This window comes from Haplochromis burtoni, unplaced genomic scaffold (genome assembly GCF_018398535.1).
Source record: "Haplochromis burtoni strain Fernald_Lab_line unplaced genomic scaffold, NCSU_Asbu1 Contig_23, whole genome shotgun sequence".
NCBI lineage: Eukaryota > Metazoa > Chordata > Actinopteri > Cichliformes > Cichlidae > Haplochromis > Haplochromis burtoni.
Genome location: NW_024582384.1, coordinates 3695491 through 3719743, shown reverse-complemented (window position 1 = coordinate 3719743; position 24253 = coordinate 3695491).

The following is a 24253-nucleotide window of genomic DNA, read 5'->3' as shown; positions in this document are numbered from 1 at the left end:
GTGTCCCGCTACTTATAATTTGTGTCAAATGTTGTTTGGCTGTCTCGGCTGAGACAACTCAGTTATGCACGAACATCATGCTGTACGTGATAATCCTGCAGCTGAATGCTAGGGAAGCTATCTTTTCTGGAGCACAAAGAGGATCTGCATTATACCAAAACAAGGTATGGAAATCCAATCCAGCCTCTGTGCCTCTGAGGGTTCCAAAAACACACCTAGCACACATCACGTGTTTCTGTTTTTGTGATTGTGATTGTTAAGAAAAACAGCAAGCAGACGGCTGTTATCCAGCACAGGGAAACATGTTATCTGTGTGTGCCCTGCATTCCTTTGTCCTTATTAATGACCTTTTTTTTTTTAATCTCCCCCTTTCCCAGGACGGGAGTGTGCAGCACAGTCGTATACTGAAAGTTATTCATGAAGAACGTAATCAGAAAGTAGAAGGGAGGAGGTGGGAACTGTTCCTGACTGGCTGATGGGCCGCTGCACCTCCTCGGTGCCTGTAGGAGACACAGATGGATATGCTCACTCTTAACAGGGTGACTGACAGCTTCTGTCTCTTTCTGCATTTCATTTATACTTCAGCTTGTCTCACACTGATAACTCTCAGTGATATTGCCGCCACGGTGGTGATTGAGGGAAGGGAGGAACTGGTTTTTAATTATGATTCATCTGTTGGTCACTCGTCAGTTGAGGCTCTATGTCGCAGCTGTAGGAAAACAGGTCAGCTGGATGTCAACGATAATGATCGCGGATAATGAGAATGTGATTTGTTCATACAAGTCATATCAGGGGCCTTCCTTACCTCCCCGGAGTTGGTGAATCACCTCCTTTTATTTTACAAGAGGGAAAAAAGCAGCAGAAAAAAAAGACTTGCAAGGGAAGGGCATAGCCTGTGATCCATCAGTTGGTGGAAATGGTTGCCAGAGCATGAAGTCACAATGTCAGACAAAGCTTAGGAGGGACAGAAACGTGACCTTGCCTGGAAATTTCCAGAGTTGTAGCATTTCCAGAGGTCTATTCTGCATAGTGTTTTGAAACATTTGGTGCTTTCCTCCCCCACACCTGATTACCACACCTGACCTACTGTACGTCTGTTATCCCCACATTGAAATGGTTCACCTTGCAGAATTTTGAGATGGGGTTTGGGGTAGTGGAGGGTGGGGTCTAGGAGCAGAGTGAATGATGAATCATGTGAGGAGCACACAAGGATGAGAAAGCGACACCATCGATCACCTCCACAGTGCCAGAACAGTGCATTTAATGAGGAAATCTGTCTGGTCGAGAGATGGAGACAGTAGCATGTCGCTGTGGGTGGCTGTCAATCCATTTCAAATTCAACCCTTTGGAAAGCAGTCCATTGCAGTGTAGTTGTAGCATGGCATGAAAGATGTTTTGCAGAATAACTTCTGCTTATAAAAACAAAGCATTAAACAAACACTAAACCACAAGAAGGAGAAAGCAGAGGGAATTCAAACTTTGCATTGTTGCAAAGTTAAACAGAATATTGAACATTGTGCTGATGGACTTCTGAGCAGGGATGCCAGAGAATTTAGTTGTTGGCTTTCTTGGATTTTTATTTCATTTTTCACATAAAAGATACATTATACATTAAAAGAAAACCAAACTATCCTTCCATGACTGAGCTGGGTTGAAATTCTATAGTTTTGTTATAGCTTGATACAGAAACAGTGATACAGGGCAGTATAGGCCCTGCTGACTGATATCATCTTATCTGTAAATTAGATTATATTTACCAAGGTCAGTGGCTGATAGGTATCTTTTATATTACATCAGCTTGGCACTGGCTGAATGTCTGCAGAGAGGGTGAGAAAGAACCAAAAGACTTTATAAAAACAGTTTATCATCTGTTTGTTTTCCTAGCACAGAGGGAAAACAAAAGAACAGGACAATAAAATAAACTATGCTGGCACTGGCTGTCATCAAAACTGTGTTTTTTTTTTTTATCCATCCGTCCATTTTCTTCCATTTATCCAATTCAAGGTCGTGGCAGAGCTGGAGACTATCCCAGTTGTCGCAAGAGCTAGAGTACACCAATCACACTCACACACATGTCTATAGTCAATTTAGAATACCAAATTAATCACCAATTAACCTAATGTCTTGGGTATGGGCTGACCCTAACCTTTGAATTGGATATGTGGAAGAAAATGGATGGATGGATGTTGATGATATAGTGCGTAGAATGTACTCAGCGTATGGAAACAGTACATTTGCTGGGGACTATATTAGCTTTAGTACTTACAGCAGCAGGTTGTTAGCCAGCTTAAAATGAGCTACAATGCCCATGGTACCCATAATAAAGGGACATGTCATCCAGTCCAATGGTAATCTGGTGCAATACCATGGACTTATTCTATATTAATGTTAGTGATGTAATGAGAACAACTATTCTGTATTAGCTCATAGTGCACTAATATACACATAAAGCAAGATAGGTTGCTGTCACTCTTCCCAATTACCATAACTCATTTTAATGAGGATGTCAGGTGCTGAATATCATTTGGCTTTGTTAGTCTCCTTTTTTAAGATGAACCAAAGACTAATACTGTAACTTCTCAGAGGAAAAAAACAAAGCCTTCATACCCATGGACAAGAGGATGTAATGTAATTCAAGCTCTTAGGAGACTCAATGTACCGAGAAGCCTTTATTAAAACAGAGGAAGAATACGGAGTAATGGCATGTAATGTGGAGTGTTTCTGACAATCTTTTACGGGTTCATGTTATGGGATCCCGCACACCCGTTGCTTGTTGTGGGAGTGGAAATGAGTTTTGGGGGATTCATTATAACAAGAGCTCCTCTGTTTTTGCGTTCATACATGACCGAGATGACACACACAGACACGCAAAAAAAAAGAACAGTAATTGCATTTTTCCCTCCCCCATTCTCGCCTCCAGTTCATATTACAGCAGAAATATGAGACTGAGGCTTGTGAGAAGAGTCGTCTGTGGCAGGTTTGACAGCCAATTTAGGCCTGCAGAAACAGACCTGTCCCCCCAGGCTGGGGGCTAGAACTGTCATACACGCATTCACATACACAAGACCCCTTTCTTCTTCTTCTTTTTTCATTTTTGAAACCCTGACACCCATTCTTTTCCATCTGCTATGCACCTAGCTTGATTAGAAGCAAATTGAATTCCTCACAAGTGCATGCACCTATGCATTTGTTCCCATCTGCCTTGACTAAAGCTGTATCAGAACAGCACCAATTTTGTATTATGTTTGAAATTGTATTACTATATGAAGATTAAAAAAGACTGGTTTCATGTTTTGGTAATTGAATTGTGGACTTTTATTGCTTTTATTACGTGGACATATGCTCTTTTCCAGCTCACATCCATATTTCCATTCCTGGACTCTGATAAAGTTTTGAAAACAATCTGCTAAGTCACTTAAAAAAATGTTCCTAATTGGAAATAGCAATTCCTTAAATCCTCCTGTGCATGTTCAAACCTGAATCCAATCCAGAATATGAAGTTGGACAGCAGAAACATGTGCAGCAGAAACATGTGCAGCAGCAAGCGAGGATCTTCTGTAAATATTCCCCTCATTTCCTGCTTAATATAGTAGACAAAAGTAGATTTATTCTTCTAATCACAGTCTTTGTTCGTACAGCCATACAGCCTTTGCTCTTCTGGCGAGTAAGTGTAAATATATTAAGGATCAAAGCGAGATGCTTTGCTTCAGCTGGAGACTAGAAAAAAAATCACATCACAGCATCAGATGGCTTGCAGTCCTTGGCTAACCTTCCTTCTGGGTGTGTTTGATAGGCAGAGCGGATCTTTATCTTCTGCGCGTATACATCAGTGTACACAGAGGGCTGTTATTATAAGGCTCTGTTGTTTTCAAGGAATTTCACTGTCATGCTCATTACAGCCCCACATCGTCGCAGCCTTCATACCAGGTGTGTGGTGTACCTGTATAATAAGTTAATTAAAAGTAGCACAAGCAACCATTGCTACAGCGCAAAGGTCAATGAAAACTGCTCGCTGCCTCATCCTCAGCGGCAGCACTCAGTCTTTTCTGAGCCAGCACGTGTGTGTTCAGCTGCACACATCACCACACAATGCTAACAATTAAAACGGACGAAGATGCTGGTACAGGTCCCCTGCTGAAAATTGAAGTTTGCTCACTTACAAAGAAATGAACAGGCTGTAGTTTTTATGGTAGTTTCATTTTAAATTTGAAGTGAAACACACCGTCATGTGTCGTGTGAGCAGCAGCCGCAGCACCATCACCATCTATGATCTTTGCAAACACAACACTCCAAGGGCGTGTTGTAATCCATGCCGGTACACGTCTGAGGTCGGGAGTCACTACATCGGAGGCCAGATTTTATCTGTGTAACACTCTGACTTTACTCTGTATCAAATAGCACAACTCAGTGGCTCTTTTTCTTCCTTTATAAAGATCGTAACAACACACCTGACTATTGAATAAAATATAAAGGTCTTTCTTATTAACCTTGCTGGCAGGTGGCTCTAAGAAGAAGCTGCATTTGAAACTGGACTTTGCGTCTGATCGGTTTCTCTGCAACCCCCTGCACTCTTTCTCATGTTTGGAAAGAGTGAAAGGAAAACCATGCCTTTTGGGCCGGCGCACAGATGGTGGCTGCAGCTCATGTCTGTCTGCCTCAAGCTGGAATTCACCTGAACTGCTTCTGAATAGCTGCAATATAATGGCCTACTGCTGATATCCATCTATATCCAACAGATGTGAAAGTAGAAGTATCTTTGGTGAAATTAGAGAACACTTTTTATCCTTCTGTATTTATGTTCGCCTGAAGGAAGTTTAAAGAGGCTCCGTAATACTCCGTGATGAGAAACATTGCAAGTTAGATCTATAAATATCATTATTTTTAATTCACAAACCCCTGCCTGTTCTCAAGTGTCACAAAAATGTACTCCAAGTGTGAATATTGAACGTATTTCTCCTTGGGCTCATCCAACAATTGTTCAAAGGAATCATTTTTGAATTAAAGTTCTCACTAAGCACCACAACCAGGTTTCTCTGAGGTTTCCCAATCATGCTTGAACATACAAGTTGCAAATTTTTAGTACGACTTTTTATCTCACTTTACACATAAACCAAATTGTGTGTCTGTATACAATATGAAAAAGTGTTGCCTCGAAGAATGAAAGTGCAGCTCGAATGATACATTCAGATAAGCAGTTTTACTTCTGAGGTCCTGTTGGTTCAGATGATTCATAGTTTCATTCAGCATCAATACAGGATGATTAGAAGATACAATTTCTGCATCACAATACAAACAGGTAAGTTTTGAAACACTTGAAAACACTGAAAATATACATGGTATAGAAGATGGACGTGGATACCATGACATTGTCCAACAGTTTCTTAAGTCCTGTATTGAAGCCTCTAAGATTTATGGTTTTATGGTAACTTGGAGATGTGACAGTGAGCGCGTTTATGATGTTAGGGCCGGCTGTGGCTCAGGTGGTAGAGTGGGATCGTCAATCAATTAGAAAGTCAGTGAATCAATCCCTGGCTCCTTCTGTACATGTGCCAAAGTATCCTTGGCTAAGATAGAGGTATCCGTGGAGTGTGTGTATATTTGATGAAATGTTTAGGTATACATGTGTGTGAGTGAATGAACAAGACCTGTACTGAAAAAATTACTTTTACTGCTCAAGTATAAATGCACTATATGCAGTATATACACAAGCATAGCAATATGGCCACAGGCTCAATATTGTGTTGGTCCTCCTTTTGCTGCAACAAAAATCCCTGACCCATCAAGGCATGGACTCCACTAGACCCCTGAACGTGTGCTGTGGTATCTGGTTCAAAGATGTTAGCAACAGATTCTTTAAATCCTGTAAGACTTGTTTGTCCGCACATCCCACCGATGCTTGAATAGACTGACATCTGGGGAATTTGGAACACAAGTCAACACCTCAAACTCATTGTTGTGCTCCTTAAACCATCCATGAAACATTTTTGCTTTGTGTACATGTTTTTCAGCAACGCTTATGTAGGTGGTGCATGTCAAAGTAACATCCACAAAGATGGCAGGACCCAAGGTTTCCCAGCAGAACATTGTCCTAAACAGGTAAACGACACACACAAACCACCAATCACGTGCTGTAAAAGACAATGTGATTCATCAGACCTGGCCGCCTTCTTCCGTTGCTCCGTGGTCCAGTTATGATGGTCATGTGTGCACAGTTGCTGCTTCGACAGTGGACAGGTGCCATGATGAAGAGACAGTCAGTGTTATTCAGTTCACCTGTCAGTGGTCATAATGTTATGCCTGACTGGTGTATAAGTGCCAGTCTATGATGGTGTAAAAAAGAAAACACACAAAAACTGTGTGACATTGTGTGAAGTGTGAAACTGCTTGCTCATGTTAGGTGTGGCTGTGTGCAGACAGGAATAGGACCCAAGGTGCAGACTCAACTTAAACCAAAACAGCTTTAATGCTGAACTCAAACATAACATAACTGGGGAAAAAAGGTCAAAAATAAACTAACACCAGCAGATTGCCAAAACACACAGCAAAATAAACGGTAGATCACGACACAGACACTAAGAAACACAGGGCTTAAATACACAGAGGGAGCAATCAGGGAATGGGTAACAGGAGGGAAACACAGCTGGGGCAAATCAGGCCTAACGAGACAAGGGGAAGCAAAACCAGACACATTAACATCAGACATGGACTTTCAAAGTAAAACAGGAAACACATAACACAGACTGAACAAAGACACAGACGCACTGCAACAGAGGGAACAGAGACGTGGGACCAGGGCAGACACAAACACTGACTGGACACGGGGATATAGCCACTAAGGACACACAGAGACGCGAACTAGACAAGGGGATACAGCTGACAGGGGAGACAGAGCAGCTAGAGAAGACAGAGACATAAACTATAAGACAGAACTCAAAGAAACCAAAGACTAGAAAGTATAAATAATATAATAAACTCAAAACCCCTGGGTCAGCGACCCAGGCATCCAAACAGCTCATTGCCTCCATTTTGAATCATAGCGTGACCAAGATTTACAAAATAGACTTAATTTATTATTAACATAACCCGAAATGAGTGACTAAGCATGAAAGTGTTTATAGAGATCGAGACAGGAAGACACTTTTCACATAGACTTCAATAGGACTAGGAGTCTTTTTGTAGCCAAAGCTGTAGCCATCTGGTGGCCTTCAGATAGAGAATACAGCTTTAAGGCAGCTCTTTGTAGGGTTCATTTATCCAGTCCAGTAGCTACACCCAGGTTTTATAGTGTCTTTGCCTAACAAACAAACCCCAGAGAGGAAATTAAATACCAGCTCATCAGATCAGCCTACACACAGTAAACAAATCCAAATAAAACAACTGCACACAAACATAACCAACCAGTGAGTTCAACATGTACTTATCTTAACATGAATAAAATCCCAAATAACTAAGGGTGATTAAACAACATATCTAAAACCAGGGATTTCAGTTAGGTACCACATAATGTGGCAACAGTTTGCACTCCCTTTATAAGACATCACAGGTGACTGCAGAGCAATTTGCCAGCGTTGATTATGAAGACAAAGTTCTCTAAATTCAAGTAAAAGAATCTTCAATAAATTCAAAATGAACAGGTGAACAGAGCATGATGTATAAGATAAAGCAGCATGTGTGGTCATTTATGTGGTTGCGTGTATGTGCAGTGTGTATTAAAACAACATCTGTAAAATGACTGCAGGTGTGTTCCACACTGACACACACAAAAAGTGGATAATCAGTAAATATTCAGCAGAAACACGTAATGTTCCTGTCAGAGCCTCCCTGTTCATTATCTGCAGTAAAATACATCTTCAGTATAAATTGCTCAAAGTCCTTCTAGCTCAGAACCAATATTGTTTGCAGAAACCGCATAAATTCAAAAGCACAAACAGTAGCCGCTCATTCAATTTGGCTTCGTCAAATAGAAATAACCACCCACTCGTGTCTGCACTGCAGCTCCAAAGACAGAGAAGCAGGAGAGAGAGTAGCGCATGTTGTTGATCATCTTGTTATTTAACTGCTTCTTAAAGAGAAGGCTATGCTACATACAGTACAGGAGTTTGGCTGACTGGAGAGAGGTTAGCTAGACAACACGATGCATTCACAAGCATGGCTACAGTTTCTTAGTGACAACAGAGTCATGGACTCGAGGTCTCGTGGCAGAAGTTTGAGCCATCATTGACCTCCCGGCACAGCTCGAAGCCTCTCAGACAATCAGTGAGGGCAGAGATGAGAGATTCATCTATTTAATTTAGCTTTTGTATTACCTCCTGACAACTCTATTCTGCCCTCTGACCAGAGGTCTCAGACAGCACAAGAAATGATCCCTTCATTCTCTTCTCGTGGTTGCTCCACAGGCAATTGACTACAGTGGTTTCTTTTATTTGTCATGGTTGCCACTGTGGCTCAGCAATAAAACAGCCTTTCTGTAGTTCACACAGGGAATGGACTCAGAATGAGGGCTATGAAAGTGTTTAAATTAGGCTCTACTTGAAAAAAGCAAAACAAAACATACATAAATTCTCTCCTCTGCAGCATTTCTTTCTTTCAGTAAATCCAGTTTTCACAGTTTGAGTTCAAAATGTAATTTCTCAATAATGTAAAACAAGTCAGATGCAAGGAGCTAGAAGCTAGTCCAATAAATCTATATGGAAAATGTGTAAAGTATAAACCGCGAGCCTTCTAATTGATGATGTAATGTTTTTTTTCTCTCTTTACAGTCTCTCCAGCTGATCTAACCCATGACTTCATTATCACAATCCCAGCAACAAGGCCGGGAGCTGCAGTGAGGTAATTTGCTGCAATATGGCTTTTATTTGCTGCTGAATTATTAACAGCAAACTGTCATCCATCCCCAGTGAGGCTGCCGCACTTAAACAAGAGGGCAGAGCAAAATACAGTAGGGTTAGAAATGAGTGGTCAGCTCATGATGTCACCAGAGCTGTCAGCTCTCACAGGGCTGACTCACTCAAGTCTGCCAGTAATCAAAAGCTGCATCAGTAAATGAATCATTCTCTGAGGTTATTTCACACTTATCTCTCAGAAATTGCAGAAAGAAAAATAATATGGATGAGTGACAGTATGTTTCACATCAGTGGCCACTGCTTTCTGTGTCAGGGACAGTGAGATCCAGGGTCAGAGGCTGAACTGTGACTGCAGAAAGGACGGTATTGGATTGTCAGTCAGACGTGGAGTCGAGGGATTAAAGTGAAATTTCTCAGTCTCAGTGTCCAGAGAGGAGTGAAAGAGAATCTGAAAGACTTTCGAGCTGAGCCATGATTTTTTATTTCATTTCTCTTTATTTCTGTTTCTGTGGTTTTCCAGGTGAGTTCAGACAGAAGTGAAGGCCCAATCACCTTGTTTGTTTCACAGGTGAATTAAATAAACGAATGCCGTGGAGAAACCTTTCCAAATCAGAGAGATGCAAGCCTAAAGGGACACAGAGACAAAAGTATTGGATCACACCTCTGACTCTATGATGGAAGATAACCTTTGCACATTTTTGGAGAATTTAAAGGAGGACATAAATTTTGGTCTTTTAATAGTATTTTGATACTTCTTCTCCTGTATCTGGATGTATTGTTTGAGTGGCAACACCTGTTGTTCAGGAGAATACTGCAGTGGCTACCTGCATTGTAATGGCACAAATAAATGGATGTAGCTGTGTGATGACTTTATCACAAGTGCGGGAAGTTACTAATATAATGGGGCCCTAATGAATAGAAAGCTGCATAATGTTTTATTCTGTCTCCATGTAATTTTGCAACATGGGGTTGTTCTGGATCTGTTTGTTTTATTGAAGAAAATTCTTAATGCTTCAGCTTACCAAGACATTTCCCTACTCTGACACCAACAGTGAATAAGGGTGTAATTCCCCTTTAATTAAATGCAACTTCAATGTATTTTATCAGAAATTAAAATGTAATTATGTTTAGTAGTCTGTAAGTGATTTAAGTAAAGTATAAACAGTTTTTGGTAGTGTATTAGTAATTTTAACTATTGCATATCACAGGAATTTTACAGGATAGGAGACACAAATTACTGCAGGTATTTTAAGTACTGCACAAGTATTTTTTAATTACTGTGTAATTTCTCAATCATAAGTTTAAACCGCATAAACATACAAATTGTGATGGGTTGAGTTTTTTTTTTTTTTCTTCTCGATTGGTCAGGGAGAATAGTCCTTATCACAATTACTGAATAACATAACATCCACGATGCACATCAAGATAATGAATATTAAATAAGGATGTAAAAATGATGTAAAAATGCAAGATTAATGTACTCAATATAATGGCCACACCCTGAAAAGAATACCACATTTATGATCTAACATGGAATATATCGTTTGCTTTTCTGCTAAATTAACCATGACTTTCTATGATATGTAAAAATTGGTCACTTAGTACATAAAATAGTAGTACTTTTTAAGTATTTCTGTCTATAGAAATAGTATAAATATAGTTACTTTATTACATTTAGCTTTCAGATAAAATACATTAAAATTCCAAACGTTTTTATTGTCTGCAACCTTCAATTTCCGAGGCAGAAAGTATTGATTAAAGTTACCTGATACAATAAGCTACAGAGAAGTCATATGAATATGTGGACACTGTTGGGATGCTAGAAACATCTTCTTATATCTGTACAGCTTAAATATTGACAAGCTAGCCAAGTTTTGGCCTTTGCTAAAGTTACTTGAAGATTAATGTATAGAATATATAGACACATAGACAATTTTACGCTTATGTAACTTATGTTACTTATGACCCAGTAGAAGTCAGTGTGAGTGTAGGGACTTTGACCATGTATTCTCATATCTTCTTGTTTTGCGGGACATTTCTGGGTTGCATCCTTTGGGCAGTTTGTGTGTAGCCTTGTAAACTATTACAGCAAGCATAGAGTGAAGGTTGGAGTCTTTAAGAAAAAACCTTAAAACATCATTAAATTCATCTCTTTTCTTAGCTCGCTGTTATTCATTGATGTATAGAGAGGTGCAGATCTGAGTCTCTGTGTAGTCGAGGACATTGCTGTGTTTACAGACTGAGGCAAAGAGCAGGAAGCTGTCAGCAAGAAGCTTGCACCCTGGCTGCTTTTAAACACACTCAAACCAGCACTTTTCAATGGGACTGTGTGGAGGTGTGGGTGTATTTACTTGCGGTTTTGAAGGTAAGTGCCGTGAAATAATCACAAAATAACTTTTTCCCTTTGATTTGCTTTCTTTAAATTAAAGGACAATTTCAGCAGCGGCTAAAAATGAGAAGCTGCAGACTAAATGTTTGACACGCTGATGTTTTAATAAAAAATAAGGAGAGGAGAGAAAATGGATTTATTATTGTTGAAGCTGAGCATAGATTGCAATCCACAGTTACTCAAAGGAGAGTCAGTCACTAGTGTGATCATGCAATCAGGGTCACACACTGTAATTTTCACACACTGTATGCAGTAAAAATGCTCAGTGCAGAGCTTGTAGGTGTAGCAGGGCACCGACACAAAGATTTTGATTTGAACAACACAAAAGGAAGGACCGGATTTTTTGATTAGATGTATTTTGGTCGGTGAATTACCTCATGCTAAGCCATTTGCTTTTGTAGCTCGGGATTTTCCAGTGTTGCTCATAACCTTTGATTAATAACAAATGCATGAACAAAGTGAATGCATTTCACTTCTCATTAGGCAAGCTAATGTTCTATGTACATGTATACATCAGCATTTGATGTCCATTAATTTGGACAACTTGGATGTTTGTGGTAATGATGCTAATTAGTCAAAAATCAACTTTACTTATAAATTGTCTTCCTTCAAAGTATAAGAAGCCACATTAAAGAAGTATACTCCACTTCTTTTTGAGACCAGTGGATCTTCTGATTGAGCTCGAAGGTCTCTCAAGCAGGAGCAGAGAATAATTGACTGTCATTTGTCACTTATCTTGGTCTTCATGTATGAAAAGAGCTCGCATACAAAATAATTATGCACAGCGGTTGTCATGCTCTTGCTGGCATGCACAAAAATAAAAGTAATGGTGGAATTGGTGCGAGCCAATCCGCAAACTCTTGTTTGGCAACAGCAAACAGAGCAGATTTGGTTGCTTATGATAGGATATGACATTTCTGCATTTCATCCTTCCTCTAAAGAGCATTTTGGCCAAAACAAAAAGTCCAGCTTCTTTTTCTGGTTGCTTAATCCTAACCAGTCAACCTGATCACAATTTGATTATTAAAGTGAAAGTTGTTTTCATTGACTAAAACTTAAACGGTAACCTTTTCCTTTTTTTCCACTTCTATTTCGGCTCTGTTTGTGTGAAATAAAAAATTAAAGTTATCTTGGAGAGCCGCCGCAGTGATTTAGGCATTTCCATCCAAACACATACGGATCCTTGTAAAGAGGACAGATTGATGGTGGCTTTCAAGTCGAGGTAATTACATTTTTCCACAAACACACCATCCTCTCCGTAAGCATAAGCAATGGAGGAAGTCACTGATGTGTCTGTTGATTGGGTTTGAATCAAACAATCTTTCATGATGCTTCTAGCTGTGTTTGGGTTTGCTGTGTCTCTGCATAACATTGTGTACCTCATTGAGTGAAGTTTATAAAGTGGTATTCTATATGAATGCTTACATCTTTTTATAGAGACTTGTTCTGCTCTCTATATATATCATGGTATGCCTGTGTATGTGAAGATTCTGCCTATAGAGCATATGTCCTCTGCAGGATGTTAGAAATGTGGAGACTTTGTGCATGCTTTTCTGTGATCTTTGTGTCAAAGGTAAACAGTGCAACACCGGGAAACTGCGTCTCCTCAGCCACAGACGTTTTTATATCACATTCATGTTGTAATTTTTTGCAGCTAGCACCTTATGACTCATTTACAGTGGAGTAAGGCTTACATCCTTATGACTTGGAAAAATTGGTGGTTGCCTTAATCATCTTTTGATTGCACAGGTCTCCTGGTGGGAAGCAAGTTGTCTTCAACACTTGTGATACGACTTGGACTGACTGTAATCACTCTCAGACAGATTGGTGAAAGTTTAAGCACATGTATTTAGTTATATTGCTAAATTAAAGTAAGGTTGCTTATGGCTACTATTCCGGCCGAGCTGATTCCTGTGCTATTTTGTAATCCTTTGATTTCATGTATCCTTGTTCATTTTGTTTCAGCCCTTTGTGCTTTTCCTGCTAATTTTCTGCACCAACTGGTCCCAATGAGCTTATTACTTCTCTTAGTTCATATACATATTCGCTTGTTAAAAATCTGCTGAATCAAACTCGTGGAGCTACCCACTGTGGCGAACCTTTTTGAATAAGCAGTCGAAAGTAGCTTTTTAGTGTATATACACATTGATGCTAAACTTTCTCTGTCCAGGGTATCCTCTTTGGCCTTTATATTTTTTTAAATCTTTTTGCTTCACTGTGTTTGGGTCATTATTTTCTGTAAACTAGTTTATCCATGAATGCTGAACAGAATGATTTCAATATTGCTAGGTTTGGCACCACATGCCAAAGCCATCAGCACAGGCTCAGTGAATGGTGAGCACTGAATGTGTTTCTGTTGCTTTATTCCAACCGTATGCTAATAACTTGTATTATGCTCTTTTGCTAAACTTAAAAACAAATACATGAAATTAGTTTGGCATAAAGACTGTGAAAATGAAGAAAAACAGTTAGACAGGCTTTGTCTGATGCTAATAAAATTCACCTACCAGTATCTCTGAAGCTCTCTAATTACTGTGTTTTCCACTAACGTCCCCAAGTCTCTGCTGGCACTCTGCATATAGTCATTTTTTTCACTTTGGTTTTCAAAACAGACTTAATAAATAAATTGCATTTATTTTCTCCTGGCTGCAGCCATATCAAACTTAATTATTTTTGCTGAGGTTTTGTTGTTCTTGTCTAGTGATTGTGTCACTTTATTCCACATTATGCATACAGTGCATTGCTGTATGTCTTGGCATGCACATGTAGCCATGTGTATATTTGTGTTTGCCCTTGAGCATGCCCATAAACTGCTTCACCTTGACTACAACAGCTTATCATGACCCTGCAGTCCCTTGGCAGCAGGTTGAGTAAGTACTTCATTATGGAAACTACCAGCAGCAGTCCCCTCAGTGCTACACACACTGTCCACCCAGGAGTCCTAATCACCTTGGTGCATGGGGAAAGCATTTAAGTCGTCTTTAATAATGATTAATACACCTCCACTACAACACAAAATAGGCCCCCACGCACCACCATCCATCACCAATATGAAACCGCATCCTCTATAACACTTAAATTACATTCATTAGTGAAGCCTGCAGCACAGCGGCTGCCTGGGAGGTAGAGCGGGCAGTGGTAATTGTTCTTATATCAATCAGTTATGTGATTGGAAAATAAAACAAAATAAATTAGGAAAAATGAGAGTAGGGGGTTTGTTTCACAACAAAATCCCATACGCAGTTTTACTGAGCAGAAGAGCAGACACTAATGTCATTTTAAAGAGCTATGTTTGATTACCCACAGACATGCCTGTGTCTGCATGTGTAAATATACTTAATAATAGCCCTTAAGTAATGTTGTGTTGAGGAGAAGTGGAGCCTTGTTTTTTGCATTCAGTCTTACACAGCTATGGAAAACAGACAAATGTATGGGAAAAATGGGCACATCCTGTCTTTGATGCTGTCACATTTGTCGTCTTCGTGAGATTTGCTGGCTCTGATTTAGCCTCACCTGGGGCCAAATGCATAAAACTCAAGACAGGAGGACAAAATATGGCCATTTTGTTACATACACACATCTGTACTGGATATTTCCAGTAGTTTCATGATAGCCGTGTGTAACTGAAATCCATTTTGCATGCAGCATATATCTGCATACATCCATGTATCTGAAAAAACATTGCTGTGGTGTTACAGAATTGCAGATTTCACAAAGACCTTCATAACATTTATAAATAAATAAATAAATAATTCAGGAGGCAATTACATTGTTACTAGAAAAAAAATGCTAAAAAGAGATTTTACCATGTGTATAGAAAGGGAGTTGAAACACAGCACACCACAAAAAAAAAACCCATTAAGAGTATCTTTCTTACTTAATGTTTATTTTCCACTTTATTATATCTTACACAATGCAATTAAGTTTAAGCACCCTCTTCTTTACAAATACAAGCTATGTGGGGTATAGTGTATGTATGGTAACTGTAGCTTAGCAAAGTAACTGTTTGGTCATTCTCAACTTTAAGCAACAACCAAACAGTTTCTCACGTTTGCCACCTGGCAATGTTGTGATGGAAGATAAAGGTCATATTCAGGAATATTTGTAAGAGACCTAAACTATTTTTGCTGCATACTTTAAGTAGGCTAATTAAGCTAATCCAGCCCAGTAGATATACTGTATACATGGAGGTACTAGGGATAGTAATCCAGCACCAGTTTCTTAGTTATGGGTGTTTGTTGATACTGAGTACCCAGGATAAATACAGAGAAGGAAAAAATGCACGTGGCGTTTATTTAATTTATTTGCACTGGTCTTATTTCAGATCTTCTCACACAAGTGTAGAGCTGGCAGGAGACAGCTGAAGTGATAAAACTTTTATTGGCACGTTAGGTTACCAAAAGCTTACCAACAATAGTTTGGCTGAGCTAGCTATAGCTTCTTTAATATTGTCTCTGAGCAAAATTAATGAGAGTGAGAGTAAATGAGCGTGCAGTGAGAGAAAGACAGCAGCATCATCACTGGATCTTTTCATTCGTCAGCTTACTTTGCCCGCAGTTTGCAGTTAAGTAAAACCACTTTTGCAAATGCACAGATGCTGTTAGTTTAGCTACAGTGAAATACCTGTCCCAGTCTGAACCAATGACATTCTGCCATTAGCTTCTTCCATGCTACGTAAATTCTGACACTAGCTGCTGTTGTCAAAGTATAAAACTGAACTGAATGGTCTGAATCACAGATCAACTCACTCTCAATGATATTTGATCCAAATATCAGATCTGTGCATCCCTGGGAGATACCACAGGACTTGCTACTATTCATTAAAGCAATGTTTTAACCCAGCTGCCATATTACTAAGGGGGCCTTGCAGTGCATGCAAGTCTACTGAAATAGAAAAGTTAAAGTATAAAGTCTAACTACAAAAAAATCCTTATATCTTGGATTTGCAAATAGTTTGTGTAGTTGCAACTCTTTATCTGCTATTTGTGTATTGTAAAAAGTGAGTGTAAAATCTGAATTTAACAGGATAACAGCCGATTATTCCTAATTTAAATGAGTTGTCTGTCCACGTCAGTCATAGTCTTTTTACCGACAATGCGAAAGGTTAAAAAGCCATTTGGCTCAGTCTCGCCTACAGTCTTGTGAATGCTGTTGTCTACGCATGTCTTTTAACTTCATCTTTTGTGAATATATGCACAAAACAAGCCCTTCTGAACATGTTTTCTTCTGGAGTTATCAGTTTGTTGAAAAGAGTCTGTTCTTTCCAGCTGGCTAGTTATTATTTTTTGAATTATTGTTGCCTGTAAATCTGCTTTAGTTTGATTTCTGCTGCTATATCAGCCAAATATGTATGTTTGTGTACAGTTATCAAGGAATGCCAGGGCCTCCATCAGGTGTTATGATGAGTTTTGTGCCGGTAGCTGTTCTGGTGATAGTTCCAGTTTTTGCAAAAACACTTAAGGGTTTTGGAGGCAGGCCCATCCAATTTTCTCACCCAAAACTTCTGGCGACTGCTGGTTTCTACACAGCATTTATATCTGTGGCTTCTGCTATAAGATATGGCTTTGTCTCTGAAATGAGAACCCAGTGTAATGTGCTACTGGTTGTGCTAAATATGCAGTGGTAATATTGCTGAACACTGTGTCTCTAATGGCAAATTTGTAGGATAGTAAAAGCTACGAAGAGTGTAATACAGCTGGGAATATAGCAATAGTTTAATATTTTAAGAAATACTTGCTTCCACCTTTATGCAGGGAGTTTTGTTGGAGAATTTGCTAGGAAGATTGATCCCACACTTGTATGTGTAACCAACTTCTGTTAGTTTGAGACAGGAAAGAGTCAGACTCTGATTTCCGTCTTGCTTTCTCTCTTCAAAAGGCTGCAGTTTACTTTTTATGTTTCTGTTTGTGTATGAATTCCACATGTATGAACTAGGGCTGTCAATAGATTTTCACTATACAACTTTTGTAGCTAAAGTGTTCTCATTCCCACTGAATTGGATAAGCATTAGAGAATGGATGGATGGATGGACGAACAGTAACTACACAAAAAAATGTTTTTAAATTATGATTTCATATATTAGGGGAAAAAACGTTATGCAAACCTAGCTCTGCCTCTGAGAAACAGTAATTTCCCCCAAGACTGAATAACTGGTTGTGCCACAATGAAGCGTTGACAATTAACATCACTGTGGAGGAACAGTTGCCCACTCTTCTATTCCACAATGGGAAGGTTCACCACTGTTCCAAGTTTTCTCTATATGTGAATAATGGCTCTCATCATGGTTCACTGCAGCTTATTATGTTTTGGGGTTTTTTTGTTTGTTTTTGTAAATGGAATTTGTTTCTGGCAAATGGAGTCAGAACTTCCCATTCTGGCAAACCTGTTCTGGGTAGGTCATTAGCTCACACATTCAAGATTCAAAGTGTTTATTGTCATGTGTCACAAGAAAAAAGGCATTTCTCTGTGCAATGAAATTCTTTCTTTGCTGTCCACCCACAGATGCCGATTAATATATACAATAGGAATAGAACAGATAAATACAAACAGTGCAAAAAAATGAATGAAGACAGAAAAGGAGACAAAAATATTGAAGTGTGAAACAGAGATGTGTGCAAAAGACACATGACTTTGCTGTGGTGTTTTATGATGGGCAGCAACCAGTGTTAAGTTGTAAGAAAGCTTTAGATGAGACAGATATTTGCTTTTAAGGTTAGTTCTAGTAGAAATTAAACTTTATTAAACAAAATAAGTGGCAGTCACATTAGGAAGTTTTGGATGACTCTGAAGTGTAATCTTTTCTGTGTAGGCATATTTGTGCACTGGAGACATTTTTATAAGATCATTTTGATCATTTCCTGTGATCTAATTTCTGAATATTTCATGACGCCTCCAGATATACCACCAGCGCTTTTCAATCAAACACCCTCTCAAAGCTGTTACAGGAATCACTTTGTGCTGGTTTAGCAGAGGCTCGCTAAACATCACACCCAAGTTTGAAATTCCTCAACTTCATCCTGAAACGAGTACTTGATAATGATCCAGAGCTTCTTCCAGACAGAGGAGCAGATACCACACACATGCGAGGTGTTCCAAAATAAAGCGAACAAAAAAGCTCGGGAACAAATATCCATACAGCTGCTTTTGATCGTGTTGTTCTTCTTGTTTTTCCTTCCTTCCTTTCATCCTCCATGAGAACCTGAGCATTCTACACCTGTTTCACTGTTAGCTCGGAGTGATTTGACACCTTCACTGAACATACAAACAGTCACCAGCACAAATACAGCCCACAACACTCGCTCTCTTCCTCTGTCTTCCCAACGCAAACACTTGCTAGCACACTAACAGAAACCACAAAGGTACAATGCTGCTTAGTAGAGGGGATTTACTCAGACAGTCACACTTTTTCTTACATTTGTATAAACATGCCAACATTTACTGAGCATTTGGTCCACGGAAATGTTTTGGCTTTGCGTATTTTGACACCTTTCCTGTTCTTTTTGTTTGACGTTTTTCTCATCCATTTGGTCTGCTCTGACACAGGGACTGTGAAATGTTTTATCAGCTGTATAACGCTTAACGGATTAGAAAGCACCTATAGTGAGCTCGAGTTTGCCAGTTTATTTTTGATTTAATATATAAATATCAAGAACTTTGTGCTATGGGCCAGAAAATCAACAAAATTGATTTTATGTATCATTTATTGCAGCTTCCTGTAAGCAGACTGTTGCTGGGGCCTGTAAACAAAGCCAACTGGCTTCCACTTCATTACCACAGATGTGCTATGTGAGGTACTCCTGATGTAAACATGGGAGTGTCTATGTTGGAAGCACTGGTGTTTAAATTGCTATTGCCATGGTAACAAACAGTTATTGTGGGTAGCAGCCACATGTTTTTTGTGACTATGGAGAAATGCATTAAAAATCGTATTAGCTAAACAAAAAACAAAAAACACAAGCAGCTGCACAAACACATGTCTGATACACGTATGTTGTTATCTGAGGTTCGGTATTATTCAGATGATCCACCTTTTGACTAATCAGCAAAACTGCAGACATGCTAAAAGGAAATATTGATTTAGACATAAAGCTGGGAACGTTGTGGTTAAAGTGCAAATGCAAAGCCATATAGTGTGCAACATGAGCGAGTGTTTCAATGGATCTGCTCTCTGTCCTTCCATGGCTTAGGGACGTAATAAGGAACAAACTTAATACGCATTTCTAAAACAAAATCAACACCTGCTCAGTTACTAAACTAATAATCTCTGTAAGCTAATATTTGTGTATGAACATGTAAAACCTGTTGGCAGGCAACATAAGGTTATGGTATTGGAAGCTTTCTGGTTTGGGTTTGTGGTGAGCTTGTAGCTCATCATCTATAGTCCAGTAAAGTTTGAGCGGGCTGTGGCTCCATGAAAGTAAGCAGTCCTTGGCGAGAGCACATTTGCCAGAATGCAACGTCTAAATCACTGGCCCAAAGTCTTGGCCTGAATATCCACAAAATTTACCAGAAGCACCAAAATATTGTCTGTCATCACCCCCATCCATTCTTTTACTGTGAGCTTTGGGTTTTCCTCAAAGTGTGTGGTACAACCAGGTCTGTGGGCCACTCGTGCTTGTGCTGTTATTGATTCTTAAGCCAAGTGCAGAGAAGAGTGAGGTTTTAACGTAAAAAGCGCTAAAGTGAAACTAAGTGTTAAAACAATGAAACGTGTCCGCTGCAGCCACTTTCTGTTCTTTTCATACTATATTTTGTTTTCACATTTCTCCCATTTCCAGTGAACTCCGCTGTCACTCCATTCTCTAATCAGTATTTGGCAGATGCTTACATTATCCATTCAACCTTCAGGTTTGCTGTCATTGGCTTGAACCATAACCAGGTGTGTTCTTCATGTTGATTTTTCATGCCAACAAAGATAACATTAACTGCCAGTGTTACTAGACTTCTCATATTAGTCAACAGATCCTGGATAATGGTTAACTGAGAATTGGATCTAGATTTCCTGTTCTCTGCATGGCACACTGCTTACAGTCCCACTATCAGATAGATTTTTAAAAGGCCAAATCTCACTCAGACGTGACTGACTGATATCACTACAAATGGAAAGCAAAAAGCTTCAGAGATTATCTTTTGGGTCCCTGAAAAGGAACCCCAATGAAAATTCTCCAGGAGTGAATTGGTTTAGAAGTGCTGCTTACACGGCGTTGCATTTGAAAGCACAGATCTATGATTGATTGCTTTCACAGACATGTCAGCTATGCCTCTGTAGGAGTAACATTAAGAGTAAAATTATCTATAGTGTCTTTATATTCATGCTATCAGACCATCACACGCTTTGGATTGAAGGTCTTTTGAGTAGTCGCCCCGGAGTCACTGTTAGCGTTTGGCTATCAGGACACATTTATTAGCCTATATCAAATCACTGCTTAATGAAAGTGCAGCTCTTTTTAAAAAACAGATGTTAATGACAGCATCTCTATTTTATGGTCAGCCATACTGAAACACAAGATATGCCATCACAGAAAAAGTGTCTTTGTTTTTTAAGTTAGTTTTCAGCGTTTCTAAATCGGCAAAATCATCACCATTGGGTACATTAGGTATGACAGAGACACTCTTGTTTCTATTGGTATACAATGTACTCACAATTCGAAGTTTTTAACTCCGGATCCGAGCTGGCTGAGTGAGATCTTGAGGGAGAACAAAGGACGGCCTCAAGGGAAACGGGCCGGCATCAGGAACAGGCTGAGAGCTCGTGCACACCGCACACCTCTGCCTAGCATCCTGCTCGCCAACGTCCAGTCACTGGAGAACAAGCTTGACGACCTCAGGGCCAGGATAAAGTTCCAGAGAGACATTCGGGACTGCAATCTCCTCTGCTTCACCGAGACATGGCTGAACCCAGCGGTGCCGGACCACGCCATCCAGCCGGTCGAGTTCTTCTCGGTTCACCGCATGGACAGGACACGGGACTCGGGGAAGTCAAGGGGAGGCGGCGTGTGTTTAATGGTGAACAACAACTGGTGCAACAGTGCAAACGTTGTTCCTCTCACACGCTCCTGCACACCAAATCTGGAACTACTGTCCATCATGCGTCGTCCTTTTTATCTACCTCGGGATTTTACATCGGTCATTGTAAGTGCCGTTTATATTCCACCACAAGTGGACACGGTCACCGCCTTATGCGAGCTGCATGAGGCACTCACACAGCACCAGACACAACACCGGGACGCTGCGCTTATTGTGACGGGGGACTTTAATAGTGCCAACCTCAAACGCGCAGCGCCGAACTTTTATCAACAAATCACCTGCCCCACCAGAGGTGAAAGGACACTGGACCACTGCTACACTACGGTCAAGGACGGCCACAAGGTACAATCCCACCCTCCGTTTGGCAAATCCGATCACGCCGCCATCTTCCTCATGCCAAAATACAAACAAAGGCTGAAACAGGAAGTTCCGGTTCAGAGGAAGGTCGCGCGCTGGACGGATCAATCGGTGGCCGCGTTACAGGACGCACTCGACGACGCAGACTGGGACATGTTCAGAAACAGCTCCGATGATGAGTCAACGTGTTTACGGAAGCGGTTGTGGGATTCATCGGGAAACTAGCGGATGATACCGTGGAGACAAAGACTATCACAACGTTTCCCAACCAGAAGCCGTGGGTGGATAAAACCATCCGCGACGCTCTGAGATCCCGCACCGCTGCCTACAACACGGGACTCATGACGGGGGACATGGACCCGTACAAAGCCGCGTCATATAACGTGCGGAGGGCGGTGAAAGAGGCGAAGCAGCGCTACGGGAGGAAACTAGAGTCACAACTCCAACAGAGTGACTCTAGGAGCCTGTGGCGGGGACTAAGGACAATAACGGACTATAAAGCACCAACAACCGGTATGACGAACGCGGCCGTGACTCTGGCAGACGAGCTGAACACTTTCTATGCTCGCTTCGAGGCTGCAGCTAAGGACTCCAACAATGCTAGTGTAGCGGCGCTAACGGCTGCAGACAGGAAGATACTGCCAGCACCGGAAACGTGCTCGTCATCTCCGAGCATGAAGTAAGGAGAGCCTTCAAGAGAGTGAACACCAGGAAAGCAGCAGGACCAGACGGCATCCCAGGTCGTATCCTCAGAGACTGCGCATACCAGCTAGCTCCTGTGTTCACTGAGATATTCAACATCTCTTTATCTCAGTCGGTGATCCCCACATGCTTCAAAGAGTCCATCATTGTTCCTGTCCCGAAGAAACCCCACCCTGCTTCTCTCAATGACTATCGCCCTGTAGCCCTCACCTCAGTAGTGATGAAGTGCTTTGAACGCCTGGTCAGAGACTTCATCATTTCTTCACTACCAGACACACTGGACCCACTACAGTTCGCTTACCGTCCAAATCGTTCCACAGACGATGCCATCTCTCATCTCCTCCACACATCACTCACTCACTTGGACACTAGAAGGGGGAATTATGTTAAAATGCTCTTCATAGACTACAGCTCTGCATTTAATACCATAATTCCCTCCACACTCACCACCAAGCTGGAGCATCTGGGACTCAGCTCATCTATGTGTCAGTGGATCTCCAACTTCCTAACTGGCAGACCACAGGCAGTAAGGATGGGCGGACATGTCTCAGCCTCCACCACTCTCAGCACTGGAGCCCCCCAGGGGTGTGTTCTGAGCCCCCTGCTGTACTCTTTGTACACATATGACTGTGTGGCCACTACCAGCTCCACCACCATCATCAAGTTTGCTGACGACACCGTCGTGGTGGGCCTGATCTCTGATATTTCTTCATACATTCTTATAGATTTCTATACTGTGTATTGTGTATTTTGTTGTACAGTTATTTTATTTTCAACTTTAATTTTTATATTTTATTTTATTCCTTCCTAGTTAAATTTACCCTTTTTAATTTTCATATTTATTTCCTATCTTATTCATAGCCTTTTCATTTTTTCTTTAGGTCACGAGCAGTTGTCTAAGCATTTCACTGCATATCGTACTGTGTATGACTGTGTACGTGACAAATAAAATTTGAATTTGAATTTGAAAGTGCGACTCCAGCAGTAATTTAGCCTCTGGCTGTGTCTGTCCAAGCCGTCTGATTCACTTTCATTCCCACATACATTGTTGTTGTTGTAAGAAGCAGAAGAAGAAAAGATTTGACTGTTTGTCTAGACATTTATGTGTGTGGATGCTGAACTTTAAGAAATCTATCTGAAGAACGGGAAATGTAGACAGAAAATTATCTGAGATTTATTCACATGGACGCAGTTTTCGTGTACAGGAAGAAAAACATCATCCACAGAGCACCATAATCCATCACAATAAGCTCAGCACTGTTATTGGGTTTTCTTTTTGTGTTTTTTATTTGTTTATTGCAGCTGAGCTTCTTTCATAGCACGCAAAGATGTTATGCTCTGTCTACTGTCAATCACGACACCCGCAGACATAAAAAATATATATAATCCTTCAAGTCACCTGACAAATAAACACAGGTATTATAAAAAAATGCTCATTAAGAAAGGTGGTTATTCTTATAATAGAAATGACTCTTTTCACACAATCTCAGCTGTAAGACTCTCTGCTTGCATTTACTACATAAATAAAGTAAGAAAGACAACAAAATCTGGGAATGCCTCTTTGACCTCCCAAGCAGTGCAGGTCACTGCTAGCAGCTGTTTATTGATGTGAGATTACTAGCGGAGAAATCCGAGCCCGTTTTTCCTCGGCATAATTTAGAAGCATCACGAACCTCCCCATATGGAGCCAGTATGTGCAAACAGAAACAAATACAGGCTTTTTCTTTAACCCGTAGTATTATTTTTGTCCAGTTATACAAGTACATGTACTTTCTTCCCCCACTGATCTGGTGGGGAATCCCGAGAGCTTGAGAGAGTTTGAGTTTGTATGCGTGTTTTCTGCTGCTTCACTGCTGCTTTGATTGACACTTTTCATATTAGTCTCCGGTCTCTTTGGCTGAGTGCCGTGCCAGTAAAGTCTCTCCAAGTGTTTTTA